This window comes from Cherax quadricarinatus, chromosome 23 (genome assembly GCF_038502225.1).
Source record: "Cherax quadricarinatus isolate ZL_2023a chromosome 23, ASM3850222v1, whole genome shotgun sequence".
NCBI classification, from domain to species: domain Eukaryota; kingdom Metazoa; phylum Arthropoda; class Malacostraca; order Decapoda; family Parastacidae; genus Cherax; species Cherax quadricarinatus.
The window spans coordinates 43,579,467-43,597,255 of record NC_091314.1 but is presented as its reverse complement, the minus strand read 5'-3'; positions in this window follow the sequence as shown (position 1 = coordinate 43,597,255).

Genomic DNA, 17,789 nt, shown 5'->3' with positions numbered 1-17,789 from the left:
AGATTCCCAGGCTGACTGACAGCAGAAAGATTCCCAGGCTGGCTGACAGCAGAAAGATGCCCAGGCTGACTGACAGCAGAAAGATTCCCAGGCTGACTGACAGCAGAAAGATTCCCAGGCTGGCTGACAGCAGAAAGATTCCCAGGCTGACTGACAGCAGAAAGATTCCCAGGCTGGCTGACAGCAGAAATATTCCCAGGCTGACTGACAGAAGAAAGATTCCCAGGCTGGCTGACAGCAGAAAGATTCCCAGGCTGGCTGACAGCAGAAAGATTCCCAGGCTGGCTGACAGCAGAAAGATTCCCAGGCTGACTGACAGCAGAAAGATTCCCAGGCTGACTGACAGCAGAAAGATTCCCAGGCTGGCTGACAGCAGAAAGATTCCCAGGCTGACTGACAGCAGAAAGATTCCCAGGCTGGCTGACAGCAGAAAGATTCCCAGGTTGGCTGACAGCAGAAAGATGCCCAGGCTGACTGACAGCAGAAAGATTCCCAGGCTGACTGAAAGCAGAAAGATTCCCAGGCTGGCTGACAGCAGAAAGATTCCCAGGCTGGCTGACAGCAGAAAGATTCCCAGGCTGGCTGACAGCAGAAAGATTCCCAGGCTGGCTGACAGCAGAAAGATTCCCAGGTTGACTGACAGCAGAAAGATTCCCAGGCTGGCTGACAGCAGAAAGATTCCCAGGCTGACTGACAGCAGAAAGATTCCCAGGCTGATTGACAGCAGAAAGATTCCCAGGCTGACTGACAGCAGAAAGATTCCCAGGCTGGCTGACAGCAGAAAGATTCCCAGGCTGGCTGACAGCAGAAACATTCCCAGGCTGACTGACAGCAGAAAGATTCCCAGGTTGACTGACAGCAGAAAGATTCCCAGGTTGGCTGACAGCAGAAAGATTCCCAGGCTGACTGACAGCAGAAAGATTCCCAGGCTGACTGACAGCAGAAAGATTCCCAGGCTGACTGACAGCAGAAAGATTCGCAGGCTGACTGACAGCAGAAAGATTCCCAGGCTGGCTGACAGCAGAAAGATTCCCAGGCTGGCTGACAGCAGAAAGATTCCCAGGCTGACTGACAGCAGAAAGATTCCCAGGCTGACTGACAGCAGAAAGATTCCCAGGCTGACTGACAGCAGAAAGATTCCCAGGCTGACTGACAGCAGAAAGATTCCCAGGCTGGCTGACAGCAGAAAGATGCCCAGGCTGGCTGACAGCAGAAAGATTCCCAGGCTGGCTGACAGCAGAAAGATGCCCAGGCTGGCTGACAGCAGAAAGATGCCCAGGCTGGCTGACAGCAGAAAGATTCCCAGGCTGGCTGACAGCAGAAAGATTCCCAGGTTGACTGACAGCAGAAAGATTCCCAGGCTGGCTGACAGCAGAAAGATTCCCAGGCTGACTGACAGCAGAAAGATTCCCAGGCTGACTGACAGCAGAAAGATTCCCAGGCTGACTGACAGCAGAAAGATTCCCAGGCTGGCTGACAGCAGAAAGATTCCCAGGCTGGCTGACAGCAGAAACATGACCAGGCTGACTGACAGCAGAAAGATTCCCAGGGTGACTGACAGCAGAAAGATTCCCAGGCTGGCTGACAGCCTAAAGATTCCCAGGCTGGCTGACAGCAGAAACATTACCAGGCTGACTGACAGCAGAAAGATTCCCAGGCTGACTGACAGCAGAAAGATTCCCAGGCTGACTGACAGCAGAAAGATTCCCAGGCTGGCTGACAGCAGAAAGATGCCCAGGCTGACTGACAGCAGAAAGATTCCCAGGCTGACTGACAGCAGAAAGATTCCCAGGCTGACTGACAGCAGAAAGATTCCCAGGCTGGCTGACAGCAGAAAGATTCCCAGGCTGGCTGACAGCAGAAAGATGCCCAGGCTGGCTGACAGCAGAAAGATTCCCAGGCTGGCTGACAGCAGGAAAAAAGATGACCACAAACAAGGCAATAAACTTAAATAAAACAGAAGATAAAGATTTATTAACGTCTAGAACAGCAATAAAAGACCATGGTTCGATTTTTTGCAGTAAAAAGAAAAAAAAAGAAGAATGATCTGAAAAAAACACTATTTTCTGAATATGTGAAAAGACAACTGTGTATTCATAAGAATTTTAGACATACTGGCCAGTGGGTCTCCTCGAAATAAAGAATTATTTCTATGTGGTTTATCAGATCTGGCGGGGGTAAAAACCTGCATGAAAACCAGAATCAAACTGATTCCGATCGCAGTCAAAATTACTCTGAAATCGAGAATCAAAAATTCAGAAGGAGAGAGAAATAGATGGTGAGGATATTAAAGAGAGAGTGAGGAAGTAGAGAGAACATTACTGTCCTCACAGCCTCAACACTGCTACTAATTTAGAGTCAACTTAGTCAGATGCTTGTACCCACAAATGAAATAGTCGCTAATGCAAACCCTGTTGGTCACAGTCAACAGGACATCCCATTGGTCACAGTCAACAGAACATCCCGTTGGTCACAGTCAACAGAACATCCCGTTGGTCACAGTCAACAGGACATCCCATTGGTCACAGTCAACAGAACATCCCGTTGGTCACAGTCAACAGAACATCCCGTTGGTCACAGTCAACAGGACATCCCATTGGTCACAGTCAACAGAACATCCCGTTGGTCACAGTCAACAGAACATCCCGTTGGTCACAGTCAACAGGACATCCCATTGGTCACAGTCAACAGAACATCCCGTTGGTCACAGTCAACAGAACATCCCGTTGGTCACAGTCAACAGGACACCCCGCTGGTCAGAGTCACCAAAACATCCACGTGTGTGTGCACAGTGCACGGACTCACTGATGCAACAAACAGAAGACGTCAATTCGACCATTCAAAGAAATGCCACAATCTCCTAAGTATAGACATACGTCGATCTAAGACCTGTAAATATTGCCATCCCAGAATGAGTCATAATTCAACAAGAAACAATGTTAATATTCGACCCTCGTCTAACATTCCACAAGAAGAGAATGAGGCCAGCTGCAGTGATTTATTAATGTCAGGAAAAGAAAGATAATGTCTGGCTCATCACAGCCACTGGTAAGAAGCTTAACATAAACACTCCCAGCACAACAACGAATCATATTACATCATTTACACTTACAAAACATGCGGACATGTAAGTGAGCACAAATAGGAAGCTCGTCCGTCTCGCGCTCAGCAGGCGGAGGAATAATACATATAACACTGAGTAAAGTTATAATCTTAATTTTTAAGAGGGTGGACGGGTAAGCCGGTGGAAGGCCTCGGTCAGATAACCAAAAGCTCCAGCTGTGGGTCAGCACATGAAAAGACCTATTTATCCTGTTTCCTAACGAATCCTACCTAACCGAACCTATGTCTCCACCAAGTCTTGCGCTGAATGGCCCACATGGGTTTAGCCCTTAAAATGAATTATTATTATTATTATTACTATTATTATTATTATTATTATTATTATTATTATTATTATTATTATTAAGGACAATAATCCTTATTATTCTTGCAAACATACAAGGTCTTAAAATGAGTAACATCAAAATGGCCGTACTGAATCCAGTGGAGTGTTTAGGGCATTCAGAGAGACCTATGTTATAGATTACTTTGACACTGAAGTATGAACTTCTGCTTGCAATCTGCTCAGATACAAAGAAGGCAGACAACAACACTAACAGCAAAGAAGGCAGACAACAACACTAACAGCAAAGAAGGCAGACAACAACACTAACACCAAAGAAGGCAGACAACAACACTAACAACAAAGAAGGCAGACAACAACACTAACAGCAAAGAAGGCAGACAACAACACTAACAGCAAAGAAGGCAATCAACAACACTAACACCAAAGAAGGCAGACAACAACACTAACACCAAAGAAGGCAGACAACAACACTAACAACAAAGAAGGCAGACAACAACACTGACAACAAAGAAGGCAGACAACAACACTGACAACAAAGAAGGCAGACAACAACACTGACAACAAAGAAGGCAGACAACAACACTAACACCAAAGAAGGCAGACAACAACACTAACAACAAAGAAGGCAGACAACAACACTAACAGCAAAGAAGGCAGTCAACAACACTAACACCAAAGAAGGCAGACAACAACACTAACACCAAAGAAGGCAGACAACAACACTGACAACAAAGAAGGCAGACAACAACACTGACAACAAAGAAGGCAGACAACAACACTGACAACAAAGAAGGCAGACAACAACACTAACAGCAAAGAAGGCAGACAACAACACTGACAACAAAGAAGGCAGACAACAACACTAACAGCAAAGAAGGCAGACAACAACACTGACAACAAAGAAGGCAGACAACAACACTGACAACAAAGAAGGCAGACAACAACACTAACAGCAAAGAAGGCAGACAACAACACTGACAACAAAGAAGGCAGACAACAACACTGACAACAAAGAAGGCAGACAACAACACTAACAGCAAAGAAGGCAGACAACAACACTGACAACAAAGAAGGCAGACAACAACACTGACAACAAAGAAGGCAGACAACAACACTAACAGCAAAGAAGGCAGACAACAACACTAACAACAAAGAAGGCAGACAACAACACTAACAGCAAAGAAGGCAGACAACAACACTAACACCAAAGAAGGCAGACAACAACACTGACAACAAAGAAGGCAGTCAACAACACTAACACCAAAGAAGGCAGACAACAACACTGACAACAAAGAAGGCAGTCAACAACACTGACAACAAAGAAGGCAGACAACAACAATGACAACAAAGAAGGCAGACAACAACACTGACAACAAAGAAGGCAGACAACAACAATGACAACAAAGAAGGCAGACAACAACACTGACAACAAAGAAGGCAGACAACAACAATGACAACAAAGAAGGCAGACAACAACACTGACAACAAAGAAGGCAGACAACAACACTAACACCAAAGAAGGCAGACAACAACACTGACAACAAAGAAGGCAGACAACAACACTGACAACAAAGAAGGCAGACAACAACACTGACAACAAAGAAGGCAGACAACAACAATGACAACAAAGAAGGCAGACAACAACACTGACAACAAAGAAGGCAGACAACAACAATGACAACAAAGAAGGCAGTCAACAACACTGACAACAAAGAAGGCAGACAACAACAATGACAACAAAGAAGGCAGTCAACAACACTGACAACAAAGAAGGCAGACAACAACAATGACAACAAAGAAGGCAGACAACAACAATGACAACAAAGAAGGCAGACAACAACACTGACAACAAAGAAGGCAGACAACAACAATGACAACAAAGAAGGCAGACAACAACACTGACAACAAAGAAGGCAGACAACAACAATGACAACAAAGAAGGCAGACAACAACACTGACAACAAAGAAGGCAGACAACAACACTAACACCAAAGAAGGCAGACAACAACACTGACAACAAAGAAGGCAGACAACAACACTGACAACAAAGAAGGCAGACAACAACACTGACAACAAAGAAGGCAGACAACAACACTGACAACAAAGAAGGCAGACAACAACACTGACAACAAAGAAGGCAGACAACAACACTAACACCAAAGAAGGCAGACAACAACACTAACACCAAAGAAGGCAGACAACAACACTGACAACAAAGAAGGCAGACAACAACACTAACAGCAAAGAATGCAAACAACATCAAAGAAAGGTAGAGAGCAACAGCATGGAAATGTAGACAAGAACAGCAACAGCGAGGAAAGGTAGACACCAATAGCAAGGAAAGACAGACAACAACAACAGCAGCAGCAGCATGAAAAGGTAGACAACGACAGCAATAACAAGGAAAGGTAGACATCAACAGCAAACAAGACAGACAACAGCAGCAAGGCAGACAACAAGAGCAATATCAAAGAAGGCAGACGATAACAACGGCAAAGGCAGACAACAACAGCAAGACAAGGCAGACAACAACAGGAACAGCAAGGAAATATAGATATCAACATCAAGGGAGGCAGACAACAGCAACTACAGGGGAGGCAGACAACAACAGCAACAGCAGGGGAGGCAGACAACAACAACAACAGCAGGGGAGGCAGACAACAACAGCAACTACAGGGGAGGCAGACAACAACAGCAACTACAGGGGAGGCAGACAACAACAGCAACAGCAGGGGAGGCAGACAACAACAACAACAGCAGGGGAGGCACACAACAACAGCAACTACAGGGGAGGCAGACAACAACAGCAACAGCAGGGGAGGCAGACAACAACAACAACAGCAGGGGAGGCAGACAACAACAGCAGGGGAAGCAGACAACAACAGCAGGGGAGGCAGACAACAACAGCAGGGGAGGCAGACAACAACAGCAGGGGAGGCAGACAACAACAGCAGGGGAGGCAGACAACAACAGCAGGGGAGGCAGACAACAACAGCAGGGGAGGCAGACAACAACCGTAGGGAAGGCAGACAACAACAGCAGGGGAGGCAGACAACAACAGCAGGGGAGGCAGACAACAACAGCAGGGGAGGCAGACAACAACAGCAGGGGAGGCAGACAACAACAGCAGGGGAGGCAGACAACAACAGCAAGGGAGGCAGATAACAACAGCAGGGGAGGCAGACAACAGCAGGGGAGGCAGACAACAACAGCAGGGGAGGCAGACAACAACCGTAGGGAAGGCAGACAACAACAGCAGGGGAGGCAGACAACAGCAGGGGAGGCAGACAACAACAGCAGGGGAGGCAGACAACAACAGCAGGGGAGGCAGACAACAACAGCAGGGGAGGCAGACAACAACAGCAGGGGAGGCAGACAATAACAGCAGGGGAGGCAGACAACAACAGCAGGGGAGGCAGACAACAACAGCAGGGGAGGCAGACAACAACAGCAGGGGAGGCAGACAACAACAGCAGGGGAGGCAGACAACAACAGCAGGGGAGGCAGACAACAACAGCAGGGGAGGCAGACAACAACAGCAGGGGAGGCAGACAACAACAGCAGGGGAGGCAGACAACAACAGCAAGGGAGGCAGACAACAACAGCAGGGAAGGCAGACAACAACAGCAGGGGAGGCAGACAACAACAGCAAGGGAGGCAGATAACAACAGCAGGGGAGGCAGACAACAGCAGGGGAGGCAGACAACAACAGCAGGGGAGGCAGACAACAACAGCAGGGGAGGCAGACAACAACAGCAAGGGAGGCAGATAACAACAGCAGGGGAGGCAGACAACAGCAGGGGAGGCAGACAACAACAGCAGGGGAGGCAGACAACAACCGTAGGGAAGGCAGACAACAACAGCAGGGGAGGCAGACAACAGCAGGGGAGGCAGACAACAACAGCAGGGGAGGCAGACAACAACAGCAGGGGAGGCAGACAACAACAGCAGGGGAGGCAGACAACAACAGCAGGGGAGGCAGACAACAACAGCAGGGGAGGCAGACAACAACAGCAGGGGAGGCAGACAACAGCAGGGGAGGCAGACAACAACAGCAGGGGAGGCAGACAACAGCAGGGGAGGCAGACAACAACAGCAGGGGAGGCAGACAACAACAGCAGGGGAGGCAGACAACAACAGCAGGGGAGGCAGACAACAACAGCAGGGGAGGCAGACAACAACAGCAGGGGAGGCAGACAACAACAGCAGGGAAGGCAGACAACAACAGCAGGGGAGGCAGACAACAACAGCAGGGAAGGCAGACAATAACAGCAGAGAAGGCAGACAACAACAGCAGGGAAGGCAGACAACAACAGCAGGGGAGGCAGACAACAACAGCAGGGGAGGCAGACAACAACAGCAGGGAAGGCAGACAACAACAGCAGGGGAGGCAGACAACAACAGCAGGGGAGGCAGACAACAACAGCAGGGGAGGCAGACAACAACAGCAGGGGAGGCAGACAACAACAGCAGGGGAGGCAGACAACAACAGCAGGGGAGGCAGACAACAACAGCAGGGGAGGCAGACAACAACAGCAGGGGAGGCAGACAACAACAGCAGGGGAGGCAGACAACTTCTACATGACATACACACAGTGATGGAACTCGTGTGGAAAATAATCAGAAAGCTGAAGACTGTAAGAGCAACGTGACCTGATAAATTATCATCTTGGGTAGAGAGAGATAAATCTGTTATCCTATTGGGAGGATTTTCAACATGTTACTGAAGATGCGACAACGGCTGGAACTATTAGAGATCGTTGTACAGTGTACAAACAGTAGAACAAACAGGAAGCACTCAGTGAGAGGATAGCATCAACGACGTGCGTAAGATGTTTAATTAAGATAGTAAGGTGGAGGATAGTGGACCACCTGAAGATAGTAAGGTGGAGGATAGTGGACCACCTGCAGATAGTAAGGTGGAGGATAGTGGACCACCTGCAGATAGTAAGGTGGAGGATAGTGGACCACCTGAAGATAGTAAGGTGGAGGATAGTGGACCACCTGCAGATAGTAAGGTGGAGGATAGTGGACCACCTGCAGATAGTAAGGTGGAGGATAGTGGACCACCTGCAGATAGTAAGGTGGAGGATAGTAGACCACCTGCAGATAATAAGGTGGAGGGTAGTGGACCACCTGAATATAGTAAGGTGGAGGGTAGTGGACCACCTGAATATAGTAAGGTGGAGGGCAGTGGACCACTAAAGACAGTAAAGTGGAGGATAGTGGACCACGTGAAGATAGTAAGGTGGAGGGAAGTGGATCACCTGCAGATAGTAAGGTGGAGGGTAATGGACCACCTGAAGGTAGTAGGGTGGAGGGTAGTGAACCACCTGCAGATAGTAAGGTGGAAGATAGTGGACCACTGAAGAAAGTAAGGTGGAAAATAGTGAACCACCTGCAGATAGTAGGGTGGAGGGTAGTGGACCACCTGCAGATAGTAGGGTGGAGGGTAGTGGACCACCTGCAGATAGTAGGGTGGAGGGTAGTGAACCACCTGCAGATAGTAAGGTGGAGGGTAGTGGACCACTGAAGATGTAAAGGATTTTTTGTGTGTGCAAATGTGCATGCTTGACTGACTGCGTTAACTAAGCCTGCCAGCCTCTCCACCTGCTCTGGCAAGTGAGTGCTTCACACCCCCTCTATAGGTGGCTGTCAAAATTACACCCGGTCGTATAGTTATCAGTTAGATGTCCTTGCTGATACCAGGTTCGTGGTTAATTACAAGGATGAATGTCCCATTGTAACAGCTCGCTGAAAGAAGGATGGGCTGACACGAGGCTTGATACACTGTGCATGGAAAGTGACACCTAACCAGCTATAGTGATTATTTACCCTGCTGGGTCTATACCAACTGCTTATCAATCAGGTCCCTATCTGCCTAGCACAAGATTATGGACTGCAGTCTATTTGGTGATCAAGGTGGGGAAAGGATGTGGATTCAAGTTCCCCAGATCTTTGTCAGCCTGGAGACATGGTATCTCAGACTTGTCATTCAGTTATTAAAGATAACACCAACTTAGCACTTGCGTTGGTAATACCCACGAGGCCACAGTCCACTTAAGTCCAGAAAGTTAACTTAATAAAGCGCTCTCAACAAGTCAGGACATCAGTCACTACGACTTTCAAAATCTCGTCGAAGTTCTGAGACCTGAGTGTCATGTCACACTACATATTGCAAACGCCTGTACTCAACTAAATGAGCTACCGAGGGTGCAGAAGACACCGTACATGGCACTCTAGTGTGGTGGGGAAGAACCGTGAAACCCTCATCTCTCCCCCCACAAGGCAGAGAAGGTATATCCATCAGGCTGATCCCTGGATCACGTAGCCTCTCTACCCAGCAAGAATTTTTACGCTCACTATAGAATATTCTAACATGAAAATCCACAAATTCCAGCGGATGACAGTAAAGTGGAGGCTAGTGGACCACCTGATGACAGTAAGGTGGAGGCTAGTGGACCACCTGATGACAGTAAGGTGGAGGCTAGTGGACCACCTGAAGACAGCAAGGTGGAAGCTAGTGGACCACCTGAAGACAGTAAGGTGGAGACTAATGGACAACCTGAAGACAGTAAGGTGGAAGCTAGTGGACCACTGAAGATAGTAAGGTGGAGACTAATGGACCACCTGAAGACAGTAAGGTGGAAGCTAGTGGACCACTGAAGATAGTAAGGTGGAGGCTAGTACAGCACCTGAAGACAGCAAGGCACAAGTGGTTTTAAGCAAATAACAGCTGCATTGGCCAAAACTCGAGCCCTCATTGCCTGTCCAAAGTCGACACCCCCTAAACCATTTAACCAAGAAAGTGAAATCAGTCCTTAGCTTTCCACAGCCACGTATGTGTCCGCATCAGAAGTAACATGTCCAGTGCTACCGGACACTTGATGTATATTACACTGGTGGTTAAGCGGATTAGGGCGTCTCGAATACTGACAGGCTACCAGAGTGGCGTGTTAAAGTTCGAGGCTTCGAGTCTCTGCCATATATATATATATATATATATATATATATATATATATATATATATATATCTAGACCAATCATATATGCGGAAACAGACACATAAAACAGTGGCGAAGACCCACTTACAATCGCACTCAGTTAAACTTAGCAGCAGACTTGGTTCAGCACTTCACAGCGGTACACTTCACAAACACTAAGTAATCCTTAGTAGATTTCGTGAGTAAAAATCCCACAAAAACACCAGTATACATTCCTTCACATCACCAGAGATGTGTAGCCAAACACCACACTCAGCACATCACTAAGCCCGGAAGAGATGAAAGATAGCACCACTACACTACACCAGGCCAAGACCGCTCAGAGAACCTCCTTTCACCCGAGCGAAACGAGCTAGTATATGCTTATAAAGATGCTGCTGTGGGTGAATAAATTAACAGAAAAGTCGCTCAGTCACAAAACAGAAGCGCACATGTACACTACCTCAAATATTACAGGTCCAGACGTTCAGTACTGAGGCATGTACAAAGCCTCGCCACCTGCTGGAACAAGGAAGGTCTGAGCACTGTATGGGTGAGAGTACCTGCCTAGCTGACCTGTGTTTACCTGGCGGCCAACACACCAATATAACTCTCACTAATATCACAAACAGTACTAACGCAATTCCTGCAGAGAATAGCGATAATATTTTATGATACCAGGTAATGTTACCTCCTCTGCACACGAGAAAGCAATAATAATAATAATAATAATAATAATAATAATAATAATAATAATAATAATAATAATAATAATAATAATATTAATATTAATAGAATAGCAATAATACATAATATGTCATAACATTGTGACTTACAGTTCGTATGTGATAGGCCTGAGTATCGGAAACTGTCTTAGATTATATAAGCACAGTCCAGGCATACCACACCACCCTAGTAACAACTGGATGCTCACAAGGTAAGGCCAGGAGCTGAGTCTCAACCTTAGCAACACTAGATGGTCACTAGATAGGGCCAGCAGCTGAGTCCAAACCATAGCAATAACTGGATGGTCACTAGGCAGGTCCAAGAGCTGAGTCTCAACCCTAGCATCAACTGGATGGTCACTAGGTAGGGCCAGGAGCTGAGTCTCAACCCCAGCAACAACTGAATGGTCACTAGGTAGGTCCAGGAGCTGAGTCTTAACCACAGCAACAACTGCAGAATGCCAGGCAATACAAAGCTGTGGGCACGAACCATACGACGCCAGTGTTAATCGCAGGATGTACTACGTACGTACCAGGATGAACCACTACACATCCTTCATAAAGGGTACCTCCATAAGGGGTACCACCATGAGGAGTATTACCATGAAGGGTACTTCCATGAAGGGTACCACCATGAGGGGTACCAGCATGAAGGGTACCACCACGAGAAGTACCAGCATGAAGGGTACTTCCATGAAGGGTACCACCACGAGAAGTACCAGCATGAAGGGTACTTCCATGAAGGGTACCACCATGAGGGGGTACCAGCATGAAGGGTACCACCATGAGGGGTACCAGCATCAAGGGTACCACCATGAAGGGTACTTCCATGAAGGGTACGGCCATGAGGGGTACCAGCATATAGGGTACCACCATGAGGGGTACCACAATGAATGGTACTACTATTAAGGATACCAGTATGAAAGATACCATGAAGGGTACCAGTATGAAGGGTGGTACCATGAAGGGTATCACCATAAAGGGTACCACCATGAAGGGTTCCACCATGAAGTGTAACACCAAGAAGTGTATCATCATGAAGTGTACCACCATGAAGTGTACCACCATGAAGTGTACCACCATGAAGGATATCATCATGAAGTGTACCGCCATGAAATGTACCATCATGAAGGGTACCACCATGAAGGGTACCATCATGAAGGGTACCACCATGAAGGGTACCATCATGAAGGGTACCACCATGAAGGGTACCATCATGAAGGGTACCACCATGAAGGGTACCATCATGAAGGGTACCACCATGAAGGGTACCATCATGAAGGGTACCACCATGAAGGGTACCATCATGAAGGGTACCACCATGAAGGGTACCATCATGAAGGGTACCACCATGAAGGGTACCATCATGAAGGGTACCACCATGAAGGGTACCATCATGAAGGGTGCCACCATGAAGTGTACCACCATGAAGGGTACCACTATGAAGTGTACCACCATGAAGGGTACTACCCTGAATGGTACCATCATGAAGGGCACCACCATGAAGAGTACCATGAAGGGTACCACCATGAAGAATATCTTGATTACCATAAAAGGTATCACTCTGAAAAGTACCATGAAGGGAACAATGAATGGTACTATGAAGAATATCATGAAGGGTACCATGTAGAGTACCGTAAAGAGTACCATGAGTACCACCATGAAGCGTACCATGAAGGGTACTACCATGATGAGTACCATAAAGGGTACCATGTAGGGTACCATGAAGGGTACCATGAAAGGTACCATGAAGGATACCATGAAGGATACCATGCAGGGTACCATGAAGGGTACCATGAAAGGTACCATGAAGGATACCATGAAGGGTACCATGAATGATACTACCATGAAGGGTACGATGTAGAGTACCACGAAGGGTACCATGAAGGGTACCCTGGGCAATGTTCTTCAAACAAGATATTTGGAAAATGAGGCCAGGAAGTGAGAAGAGGTGAAGGAAGAGGAAGAGGAAACCTCAAGAGGACGTGAGAAGCAGTGAGGAAAGAGCGGGAGAGGGAAGAGCTAAAGAGAGAGGCAAGAGAGAAGGATAGAGGCAATAGCTAATGAAAGAGGGAGGAATAAAAGGAGGAGAGAGGGGGAAGCGAAGAGGATAGAGGGAAGAAGCAGAGAAAAGAGACTTGAGAGAGAGAGAGAGAGAGAGAGAGGAGAGCAGTAATTAGCAAATCGGTATATCAGTACCTAACTCCGGGTATGCTGCACCCTGGATATGTTGTGCCCTAGGTATACTGTGGCCTGGTATGGTGCTCTGGATATGTTGTGAACTAGGTGTGTGCGCGCGCGCGCGTGCAGGTATGTTTAGCGACGGTGTTCAGTATTAGGTGTAGATATGGCCTGCACACCTTACCGTAAGCAATTACCACTTAGGAACAAGAAAAAGACAGCAGAGAATAACTGAATTATATTTCTTCCATCAAAACAAGCTGGTATTTACAGCATATATGTACAGTATTTACACTATGTACAATGAGGCAAAAGCAAACATAAGACACTGTCATCAGTGAGGCAAATGCAAGCACAAGACACAGTGAACCGTGAGTGACCAGCAGTGAAGGCAAGTCTGCGAAAGTTGCTTCCACGAGTGTACCACATCGCTTCACAACTTTGGCGGGCTTCCTTGTGATTGGCTGGTTGAACCAACGTACTGGTATAACGACGGGGCCCCTTGATCGTTAAACCCTTAGCACCTGGTTCACTGGTAGGGAGGCAGCCTATGCAGCATTGCACATTCCGTATGTTACAGCTGAGAGGAAGATAGTGTTGTCGTGAATGGCTGTTTCGTGTTTTACAGCTGTGAGGAAGATAGTGTTGTCGTGAATGACTGTTTCGTGTGTTACAGCTGCGAGGAAGATACAGTGTTGTCGTGAATGGCTGTTTCGTGTGTTACAGCTGAGAGGAAGATACAATGTTGTCGTGAATGGCTGTGTTTTGTGTTACAGCTGAGAGGAAGATACAGTGTTGTGAATGACTGTGCTCGCGGTTGTAAAATAGTTACGTTGATTCAGTGTACGTTGTACTTTCTGGAAAAAATGTATATAAAGTGTGGATCGCATTTACAGGTTTATCGCCTTGAAACTAATGCTGTCCTTCGCAAACATGGCAGGTTCCCTGGTTCAGGATGTTCTCCCGTGGAAAGTGATGACCTTCAGCTACGTCAAGCACCTGAACACACTCCAGCACATCTCATCTCATCAAGTGATTCATGCAGCAAGGGCGTATATCAGCAACCTGCCTGAAGACAATGCTGTAAAACTACACTTGAAAATGTATCTAATCTCCTGAGAAGAGAAGTGGTATTAACAGCTATACAAGAACAGTTCCCTGGGCTCTTCCGTTTTGTTTCAGCAGGATACAGCAAGGAATCAATGCTCTTGTTTTGGTATCATTAAATCACATCATCGGAGGGGATCCAACAAGGGTATTATCTCGCCCTCATCTCTCTTCTGAAGATAAATGGAACATGAGGATTCCCTTGCAGGACACCCTCCCATGAAGTGGTGTCATGCGGTTAGGGACATCATCCACTGGTCAGATGGTCAGATGGACCAGTGGATGATGTCACACTTGCGGACACATATAAGTCCCTTCATAATGATCTTGTCCAGATGATGAGACGGGGACAGGAAATGGGATTCATCGTTAATCCATCCAAATGTGTAATTATCTCAGCTAATCAGCAAGTGATCTACGCAGTGAGATCCATACTGCCAGCTGCATCAACCACTGCCCCCACATATAGTCTTGCTTGCAGAACCTCTCGGAACTGATGACATTAATGCAGTTCTCGAGAACAATCTGGACTATTTGAAGATGGTGGTACAACGAATATGTAATCTAGATGCCCATGATGCCCTGTATCTTCTCACAAAGGGTTGAGTCTGCCCATGATAACATATTTCCTAAGATGTGCACCTTCATATGATAACCCTGTACTAAATAAATATGACAGTATCTTGAGGCTGATATTTACAAAAAGTTCTCAAACTTACTCTAAGACAGACAGCGGGACCAAGTTACACTTCCAGTCACACTAAGAGGTACAGATGTCCACAAGATTACACTAGCTGCTTCCCTGTCTTCCTGTGTGGTATCCAGTGAACGTGTAGCAGCTATTCTCCCTGAACACATTAGAGACAATGTTGGAGTTAGTGACCCAAACATCATTGATGGAGACTGGCTCTGGGATAATATAATGGGCTCTGCAACCGACCTGTTCCCCCAATAACTACAAACAGTCACACTGGGATTGCACAGCAACGGAGAATATAATCTCAATAATGCTTCAGAGTGTGTCGGGGATGGACCGAGTTCGCATCTTGGCAGTGGGAGTTGCTCATGCGGGGGATTTCCTGTTGGCTGTCCCCAGTTCCTCCCTTTGCACACACTTCGATCCGCAGACCATGTGTTGCCCTTACCCTTGTCGCTGGGTATATTGTGCCCCGGGTATGCTACGTCGTGTTAGGCTGTGTAGAGTTCTAGGTTGGGTTAAGTACACAGTCGTCGTGATTATTACTGCCAGTTAGTCTACCTCTGCTGCCAGTTAGTCTACCTCTGCTGCCAGTCAGTCTACCTCTGCTGCCAGTCAGTCTATCATTGCTGCCAGTCAGTATACCTCTGCTGCCAGTCAGTCTACCTCTGCTGCCAGTCAGTCTATCATTGCTGCCAGTCAGTATACCTCTGCTGCCTGTCAGTCTACCTCTGCTGCCAGTCAGTCTATCATTGCTGTCAGTCAGTATACCTCTGCTACCAGTCAGTCTACCTCTGCTGCCAGTCAGTCTATCATTGCTGTCAGTCAGTATACCTCTGCTACCAGTCAGTATACCTCTGCTGCCAGTCAGTCTACCTCTACTGCCAGTCAGTCTACCTCTGCTGCCAGTCAGTCTGTCATTGCTGCCAGTCAGTATACCTCTGCTGCCAGTCAGTCTACCTCTACCGCCAGTCAGTCTACCTCTACCGCCAGTCAGTCTACCTCTGCCGCCAATCAGTCTATCATTGTTGCAAGTCAGTCTACCTCTACTGCCAGTCAGTCTACCACTGTCGTCAGTCAGTCTATCATTGCTGCCAGTCAGTCTGTCGTTGCTGTCAGTTAGCCTATCGTTGCTGCCAGTCAGTCTATCATTGCTACCAGTCAGTCTACCTCTACTCCCAGTCAGTCTACCTCTGTCGTCAGTCATTGCTGCCAGTCAGTCATTGCTGCCAGTCAGTCATTGCTGTCGTCAGTCATTGTCGTCGTCATTGCTGCCAGTCAGTCTATCATTGCTACCAGTCAGTCTACCACTGTCGTCAGTCAGTCTGTCATTGCTGCCAGTCAGTCTGTCGTTCCTGCCAGTCAGTCTATCATTGCTGTCGGTCAGTCTATCGTTGCTGCTAATCAATTTATCGTTGCTACCATGAGTGTACCGTCCCAGCCAGTCTGTCTACCGTTGCTACCAGTAATTCTAGTACCGTGGCTGCCAGCCAGTCTAGTACTATTGCTGTCAGTTTACCGTTGCTTCCAGTCAATCTAGTACCGTTGCTGCCAGTCAGTCTAGTACCGTTGCTGCCAGTCAGTCTAGTAACGTTGCTGCCAGTCAGTCTAGTAACGTTGCTGCCAGTCAGTCTAGTACCGTTGCTGCCAGTCAGTCTAGTAACGTTGCTGCCAGTCAGTCTAGTACCGTTGCTGCCAGTCAGTCTAGTACCGTTGCTGCCAGTCAGTCTAGTAACGTTGCTGCCAGTCTAGTACCGTTGCTGCCAGTCAGTCTAGTACCGTTGCTGCCAGTCAGTCTAGTACCGTTGCTGCCAGTCAGTCTAGTAACGTTGCTGCCAGTCAGTCTAGTAACGTTGCTGCCAGTCAGTCTAGTAACGTTGCTGCCAGTCTAGTAACGTTGCTGCCAGTCAATCTAGTAACGTTGCTGCCAGTCAGTCTAGTAACGTTGCTGCCAGTCAATCTAGTACCGTTGCTGCCAGTCAATCTAGTACCGTTGTTGCCAGTCATTCCAGTACCATTGCTGTCAGCCATTCTAATATCATTGCTATCAGTCAGTCTAGTACTATTGCTGTCAGTTTACCGTTGCTGCCAGTCAGTCTAGTGTCGTTGCTGCCAGTCAGTCTAGTGTCGTTGCTGCCAGTCAGTCTAGTGTCGTTGCTGCCAGTCAGTTTACCGTTGCTACTAGTCAGTCTAAAGGTGGTACCAGTCAGTCTAGCATCATTGCTGCCAGTCAGCCTAGCGTTGGTGCCAATCAGTCTATCGTTGCTGTCATGCACTGTATCGTCCCTGCCAGTCTTTCTACAGTGTCTACCAGTCAGTTTACCGTTGCTGCCATTTAGTCTACCGTTGCTGCCAGTCAGTCTAGTACCATTGCTGCCAATTACTCCAGTACCGTTGCCCTCATTCAGTTTAGTTCAGTTACTGCCAGTCAGTCTACTGTTGATACCAGTTAGTCTAGCACCGTTGCTGCCAGTCGGTCTAGCATCGTTACTGCCAGTCAGTCTACTTTTGATGCCAGTTAGCCTAGTACCGTTGGTGCCAGATAGTCTAGTATCGTTATTGCCAGTCAGTTTACCGTTGTTGCCAGTCAGTCTACCGTTGTTGTCAGTCTAGCACCGTTGCTGCCAGTTAGTCTTCCTGAACCATTACCCTCTGTCTCCTCTTCGTTAGGTATTTATTCCTTGATC